The sequence below is a fragment of the Echinops telfairi genome, unplaced genomic scaffold, assembly GCF_000313985.2.
Source record: "Echinops telfairi isolate 266 unplaced genomic scaffold, ASM31398v2 ScPeMD7_27;HRSCAF=92, whole genome shotgun sequence".
Classification (NCBI taxonomy): Eukaryota; Metazoa; Chordata; class Mammalia; order Afrosoricida; family Tenrecidae; genus Echinops; species Echinops telfairi.
This window is the reverse complement of record NW_022103924.1, coordinates 1,224,108-1,232,669: the sequence shown is the minus strand read 5'-3', so window position 1 is coordinate 1,232,669 and position 8,562 is coordinate 1,224,108. Positions and strand designations below refer to the sequence as shown.

Sequence of the window (8,562 nt, the reverse complement as noted above, 5' to 3'; positions counted from 1 at the left end):
GATATCGCCCCCTTCACCCCCGGTCCTGAGAGTTTCTTCCGTCCTACATTCCCTGCGCTTCCAATTCCCCTCTGTACCGCTATGCATCATCTGGTCTAACCAGGTCTGCAAGGCGAAACTGGGGTCCTGGTAGTTGGGGGGACCAAATGATTTTAAATGCAAATCTTTGCTGGAGATAATCACTGAGGGGCTGAAATGAACACATGCATGTTTACATATGTTAAGTTTTAATTTATCTGGAAGAGGAAAAACTGACTTAAAAAATGTCTTCTTCTCAGATCTAATCACAATGCTGGGATCGTCAATAATAACTTATAAGAAGAGTAAAAAGAAACCACTACAATTAACTAGTGGGCCTATGTCCCGTGTATAGTACATATATCCTAAGCCATGTTCTTAAAATGTAATACAGGTGAGTAAATTCCTATAATCTTAGTATTACCAATCCTTAGCATTTTCAATTTTTGGTAAAATGTTAACTCCTGATCATGAAAAAGAGATGGATTTTACAGCACTAGAAACAAGTCTGAAGCTAGTCTGTGCCACACATTTTTTTGTGTGCGGAGGAAAGAGGAGGCGCTGCAATCCCAGCTGTTTCACTTTATCCACCAAAAACTCTGGTGAATCCATTCCAATCCTGGTGACCCCATGTGTGTCACAGTTCTTAAAAGCCTATTTAAAAATCTTGACGAGGGGGAATGGGGAGGGCCGGGGAGGGAAAAAAGGAAAATCAGCTGATTCCAGGAACCCAAGGGGAAAGCAAATTTTGAGAATGATGAGGACAACGAATGTATGTGTGCTTCACACAATTGATATATATATGGATTGTGACAAGAGTTGTATGAGCCCAAATAAAATGATTTAAAAATTAATTAATTAATTAATTAAAAATCTCTGGGGGGAAAAAACATCTTGATGAGCCTTTTTCCCTGGGCAACTGAGTCAACTCAAATGGTAAACTTTTTAGTTAGCAAAAGAGAGTGTTACCCAGTTTGTGCCACCCAAGAGCTCTGTATCCATGTATGGCTTTGTTTTAAAAGTGGGGGTGAGAGCTTTCCCTGATATAAACTTTTGTTTAAAAATAATCATCAGAAGGAGGAAAAACATCACCAATCCAGCCAAGCCTAAGAGATCTCAGCAGAAAAATTACATAATTTAAAACAATCAACTATTTCTGAAACCCCAGCCAGGTTGCTGCTACAGCTGGCAGAAAACCTGCCTGTTTGCTCCACAAGGCTTATAGTTTTACTCTCTATTTTGGCAAGTCCGAGAGGTTGAACTACAGTTTGCTCTTTCTGAAATATTACACTAGCTTTTTAAGAAATCTGAGGTCATTTGGAATAAAGACAGCCACTATCGTTACCAATAGGTGCCACTGAACTGACTCTGACTGACTAGGATGGCCCTATAGGGCTTCCTAGACTGTAAACTTGACAGAGCCTACCACCAGTTCCTTATCCAAGGGAGGTAGGGAGTGGATCTAAATTGCTAACCTTTCAGTCAGTAGTGAACCTCTTAGCCACTAAGCCACAGCAATGTAAAATCATTTTGTGTATGTGTTGGAGGATGGGGGAGGCTAAAACATTACCTGTTCAGAAAACTTTAGTCCTCATTTCTCAAGGTGGCCATTATGAAAATGGCCTGGTGTTACATAATGGAGGTAAAGAAGAATATGTCTGGAATCCAGGAGATCCCATAGGCCGACTCTTAGTGCTACCATGCCCTGTGATTAAAGTAAATGGTAAAGTATAGCAACCCAATCCGGACAGGATTTATAATGACCCAGACCCCTCAGGAATGAAGGTCTGGGTCAACCCACCAGGCAAAAAAACCACAGCCAGCTGAGGTACTTGCTGAGGGCAAAGGTAATACAGAATGGGTAGTAGTAGAAGGTAGTTCTACCTATCAATTACGACCACGTGATCAATTGCAAAAGCGAGGTTTGTAATTGTCAATGTATTTTCTTTTTATGTGTTTATTGCATATCTTTCCTTCATTCAGGTATGATATATCAGATATAATTGGACTATGTTTTCATTTATATATATAATAGATGATTGATGATAAGTATAAGTGTGGTTTCATCAATGTCCGTAAATTATATATGTATATATGGCTAAAGAATTGTGTACAGGTGCCAGGTTGGCAAGGGGTGGATTGAGAGTTTATTGTGCCAGCCTGGCTGATAAACGCAGGTGGGATTGACTGAGGGGCGGAGAGATGGATGGCTTGGTGAGCCTTGCCTTTCTTGTCTCTCGCTCTGTGATCATCGGACCAGTGTGCGGCTGCCTTGCTTGTTCTGTGCTTCAATTTAAAGGCTACACAGCCTGTGGGATGCCTAGCTTGTGGACTGTGTTGCGGTAAGTTGAGGTCCCTTTAAGACTTCTCTGGAGCTGGGGACTGGCGATTGGTGACCTGCCTTGTGATTGGCTGCTGTGCTGACATAGCCTAGCTCTCTCTACAAATAGAGGAAGAGCTGGCATCAGATAGAGACTTGAAGGACTGCTAGTCTCTCAACTTTCTCTCACGGACGTGAGTTGCACTAAGCCATTTATAGTGCTTCTAATTTAACTGTTTATTTCTTGTATTGTATAATTATATTTATGATTTAACATTTCATTTCTCGTTATATATCTAATTATCTTTATTATATTATCAGGATATTATATTATCAGGAATTTGGTTTTATCTCTCTAGAGAACCCTAACACATTTTTTTAGACAATGTGTCTAAAAATTACAATTATTCCAAATAACACAAAATTACTGCTAACTGGTGTTTAGCCTGACAGGACACTTAAAAAAAATCAAGTTAATGTGAAATACTATTATAAAAATATTGAGAACAAATAACAGAACTTTTGAAATAAAAAAATAATAGAAATTTACAGTGATTTATTCATACCTATTATGATCCCAGGTATTAGTTTATTTGTATTAAAAAAGGGCACTTATTACATCTCCTGCTGATACATTAAAAAGGGGGGACAACTACACTTAAGCTATCCTGTGATCTCCTTCAAACAGCACATGGTAAGGTGTTATTAATTTAGTACATGTTCCATATCCTCATGAAGTATTCACTACACCACACTGGAATCTTGGATATCAGTAACTTTCCAGTTCTAAACCAACCCAATCACAAGGTTTTTTCTCAATATTCAGCCTGTGCCATTATATAATTTCTCCTTTCTAAGCTTCCCTGAGAAAATCCAGTCCTACTTATTTTTTATTATAATGAAGTCCATTTTCTTTTCTGCAGTATCTTCCGAGCCCTAAATCTTATGCAGTGAGATCTGAAACTTGAAGCAAACAGCAAAGCAAAAAACTAAATAGCCAAGTCGCTTGCCTAGAGAGACACAAAATGCTTTGAGCACTCATGTCCAATTTCTAAAAAGAAATTACAACAATGCAATACTGCACTATTTATACTAGATGTCTACCCATTAATACAGAAAGACTTTCAAAATGATGGATCCCGAGCCCTACAACTTCCATGGGCCACTTTCTGATGACCTCAGTGAGTCTAACAGCGCAATCTGAGGTACATAGGATCCAGCTGTCCAGGTATATTACGGAATGGGTGCTTGCCAATAATGAGAGCCTCCTGAGTAGGCAGCACCATGTCATTTGCCTATAGATATGAGTAGAAATGGTGAATGAGAACAATCATCTTGCAGAAGAGAATAATGAAGGATAGGGTGGAAAAAAACAACAAGGAATTGAACTTGCTTACCCCAATGATACTGTAGAAAGTCCTTCCCCTTCCCAAATTACTCAGGCAAGTTATGTTACATATTCTGCTTTGTGTTTGAAATGCAACAATAAACATCTTCACAACAGCAAAAAAGTTACATCTTATATAAGAACAACAACAATAAAACAAAAAACAATCATAGCACCCTTATCTATGGTTTCTGAAATAGTAAGTCATTATAGGAGCAGTAATCTCCATCACTTTCCTGTGAAGAGGCTGATGGGTTGGAATGGCTGGCCTTGTGGTTAGTAGGCCCAAAATAAACCCACAGTGCCAACAGGATTTCCACATCTTACATAGGATAGTAAAAAGAAAAAGAATCTGCTTCCCCGGGGCGGGGTGTGTGTGTGTGTGTGTGTGTGTGTGTGTGTGTGTGTGTGTGTGTAAAATAATGCATCCACACAATACCTAAGTATCATTAGCATCAATACCACTCATATGTAATTCTGTACCATCTGTCTAACTTTGCCTCTTGAAAAAAGCCACAGTGCTCTTGAGTATATCTGATTCCCAGACTCTAGAGTAGAACTGCTCCACAGGGATTCTGCGGAGACAGACTTTACTTTTCTCCATGGTGTAAATGTGGATTTGAAGTGCAGGCCTTTTGGTTAGCAGCAAAGTGCTTAATCCCTGTACCACCAGCGCTCCTTCTCACCTCTTGGAAGAATTGGAAGAAAATTAAGTCTATGAAATGCATGACCCTCTCAAGTTAAAATAAATAGAAATATGAGCTTACTTAGAGAAGCAAAAGAAAAACCAACTAAAGGATAATCTCTATCAGAAACATAGCATATCTACATATGTACAGTAATCCTATATTATTAATAAGGTATTCAAGAAAATGGTGTAAATTAGACCATGGTATATAGATTTTTCTTAAATGGTAAGAAGAAAGCCTGCTTCATTTTAAAAATAGGTTCTAGCCATTTAAAGACATTCAATAAAAGGACAACATTTGAAACAAGGGAATTTGACTTTGAAGGAGACTGCTGAAGAAAGTATTGTGTTCTTTGATAACTTCCAAGACCACATTGGGCAAACGAAGAAGTTCTTGAACTATGAGCTAGAGAGTACGTTTCAGAGAATTAAAAATACAAATCAGACTAGAGTAAGAAGGGAGTACCGAAAACCCTGTCTCCCCAGGACACACCTCTTTTCTGTGCTCGTCGTATTTAGGATGTTCTGCAGGTGTTCAGTTATGCACATTCTTGCGCAGAAAAGAAGTCTCTTTGTGGCTACCATACTAATTTCAAGAATGAAGATCTCTACAGAAATTATGCTTACATTAACATAGTAAAAACATTTAGTTATCTTGGGGAAAGGAAAAGAGAGAGAGGAAGTAAGGAATACAGTGACTGTCCTAGGGAAATAAACAAGGGAGGGCAAGTCTTCTCTATTTCATTTAACATCAGTGTTTGAAATTATGCTAATGTACACCCTAGAAGGGAAGAAATGAAATGAGGTTGAGGAGAAAAATCTAGTCACCGGAGAACAGATTTATTAGGAAACTGTTGCCTGAGAGCGAGCTGTGCATGATGGCCAATCCAGGGGTGAAACACAGGATGAAGGCTTATGAGGCCTCCTGGCAACAAAAATCAAAGCATTACTAAAAGCAGAAAGCCAATGGGATATCCTTTTGGCTGGACTGAGGAGGGCACACTTAACGTGTAGAAACTAAAGGGAAGTTGTACAGCCAATTGACTGAGAGAAAACTACCCACACGAACCCAAATTAACTAAAAATTCTAAATAGTAGGATCTAGTGTCTTCATTTACAAACTACTATTTCAAGACATTTGAGAGAGTAAATGCAACTTAAAAACCATAGTGTTCTGGAAAATCCTTCCCTCCCCACCATCATTCGATACACTGAAAAGACTCAGGAAAAGAATCATTGAAAAAGACACACCAACAAAGCTAGGTGAGCTAATAAGAATGAAAACATGCATCATGGGAAACATGCTGGACGCAAGAAGTGAGCAATAGTACAGACATGGAATGGGACACTTACACAGCAGCTATTTGTCAAAGGTCCTGAGGGCTACTGTGTTCTGAAACCATCGAGACAGAATAGCAGGATGGGAAGAATGTAGTCACAAACAATCCACCAGATGACAACACTACACAGTGCGGAGGTCAGCACAGCTAGGGGACATCTGGAAAGGGATGAGGGGAAAGAACAGATGTTCATATTGGGAAGCCAAAATAAGAACAAAGTAATAAATAAATTTTTAAAAATCTAGCCACATGTGAATTTTGGACACCTTAAAGACTCAGACCAGCAATTAAGATTAAGGAGGGTGTGCAGGGGGGCCTAGGGATGAAGATATAGTTTTATCATTTTGTGTTTAGGAAAGAAACAACCAACCAAAACCGTGGTCTTCAGTTTGAATTTGTCTGAATTTTAGAAACTACAGGCCTGACTCAAATTCTAGCTGAATGCCCCATGTTAATTTAACTTGATGATATTGAAATAAAAATTGTCATATAATCCAAATTCTTCAAAAAGTGCATAATACACAAAGAACTAAACCAAACCAGAGAAAGACAAACAAAACAAATAGAAAAGACAAGCAACCCCCTCCACCACCTAGACTGACAGTTTAACTCCATCACAGGAGACACAATGATAAATTAACATATTGGTTGACAGCTAGCTTATTTCTTAATCAACTCATCTTTTATTTCTAGCGGTAAGGAAGGAAACATCTTCATATTTGGAAGGCTAGTAACTTCGAGGTACAACGCTTTCACACGGTCACTGTACATATCCATGACAAAAATGCAAAAAGGCTCTGCTGAAGACTGACATTGTGGACAGCAGTGGGATGATCACATGGGAAATAACTAATCTTGCTTACCAGGCCATTTCTACCACTATCCTTGTCATTGTCACCATTGTGAGGTATGAGACAAGTAGAAAGGGATTACACTAAAGGCTGTACTTGAAATCCAAACCTAACCCCATACCACCCTCCAAATTACACCTGTACCACCCACCTTATTTAATTCTCCTACCCCAAACAAATCTAATCTGTAGTAACATTATAATGACCGAGTATTATTTTTCAAATGGAATGATTTATGTAGGGAAATAGGAACACTGTAGAACGTTCTGTCCATCCTGATCTGGATTTGTGGTAACTCATTTACCAGTTACGTTAAAGGCAGAAAGGTCGGAATGCCCAGATGTCTCCATTACAGGGTTTTATTTGTTCAAGCTCATGGCACACGAATAATTTTCCAATGTTGAAAGACAGACTCTATTAAAGGGTATTTAACAGACTTTCAGGGCTGATAGATATTTTCACATTATTCCCAATTAAGATGTAGCTCCACTCTATGTGTACCATTTAAAATTGAACTCTTAACAAACATCATAACAAAAATGATTATTACGCAGAAAGGCAAGCAGTAGCACTGAATTAATAACCTACCACATCAATTCTGGCACCGACGAGACATTTGCCATCACATCCCAAAGATCAGATCACCCTCCCAGTGCTGTGTCTTCACTACAGTCAGGACCACACCAACTTTCTGAGCCAACTCTCATATAATCTCTCCACTACTGAGAAACCAGCTACTGGAATGACATTTCTACACTATTATTTTCTCTATTCCTAAGTAATTTTCCTTCTTGCAAGTATTGTCATATGACTACCATCAGAGAAATAAAAATAATTTGTCTACAGTGATAGATGAGTCCAAGCTGGAAAAGCAGGAATTGAATTCAGATTTTTCAACCCAGGCAGCTACTGAACACTCTCTCAAGGCGCTTTTATTCCTAATATACAACAAAAATTTGGTAAGGAAAATAAATCTCCAACTGACCTCTCTTCCAAGGCCAAAAAAACTACAAATAAATGAGAGCAAATAAAAAATGATTACAGTAGCAAAGGAGAGAATGAGCAAAATGCTGTAAAGGGGGAGTAATTATTTTGCTGTGATTAATCTAAAATCCCCCAGAGTTTTTCCATGTAACGTTAACAGCTTAGAAAACTTGGGTATGTTCCTTTTTTCTTTAAAGTTTGAACTGTGTTATCTGGAGCCTGATCTATGTGCAAAGGTATGTGCAGCCCTAGGGTGAGGGTGGGGGACAGGAAGGGATGGTTTTAGGGCTATTATTTTTAGGATTTCAATGATAATTTACAACAAAAATTAAATTATACCTCACAATAAAATAAAAATAATTTATAATAAAATTCTGAACTTTTCTTTTTACTTTTACATTTTCTTTGACCTTAATTTGTATCAAGAAAGCAGCACAGAGCTAAGTGTTCTTTGCTCCTTTCATAAGGGGGAATGGAACTAGAAAATTGAACAAATCATAGCAGAGATCAAGGTAGACCTGAGAAGCAACAGGTCCCAAGCAAGGAGCAGTAATTAAAAAGATTTGGCTTTCAATCAACCATTACTAATCCCACTCAGTTTTCATCTCCTCACTTGGCTACACAGGTAACATCTAAGTATCAACTTCTACTTCCAACAATTAAAGTCTTAATTCTCATTGTTGTTTCTTTCTTAGATTAACATAAACTTATTAGCCATCTATGAGAAACTTCTTAACTTTTCTGGAAAAGAGCACCAAATTATTTGGACTCCTTGGAAAAACATATTCTCAAGAGAAGTAGACACAGAGTGACTAGAGGAAATTTCCCATAAGCCTATTTAACAATAAGTTACTTTTAGCTGGGCAGAATTCCCACCTCCACTCAAATTTGACATTGGAAGAGAGAACCAACTATTTTGTAAGAAACTGCCATAAGCATTTAGTATATCACTAGTTCCTCACCATATTAAAAGA

General features: G+C 38.2%; 1 protein-coding gene across 1 annotated transcript in view; it reads right to left on the bottom strand.

Annotated features, from left to right (window-relative positions):
- The window catches only part of CDC14B (cell division cycle 14B), an 81,491-nt gene that overhangs the window by 11,065 nt on the left and 61,864 nt on the right, over positions 1-8,562 (bottom strand). The window lies entirely within an intron of this gene.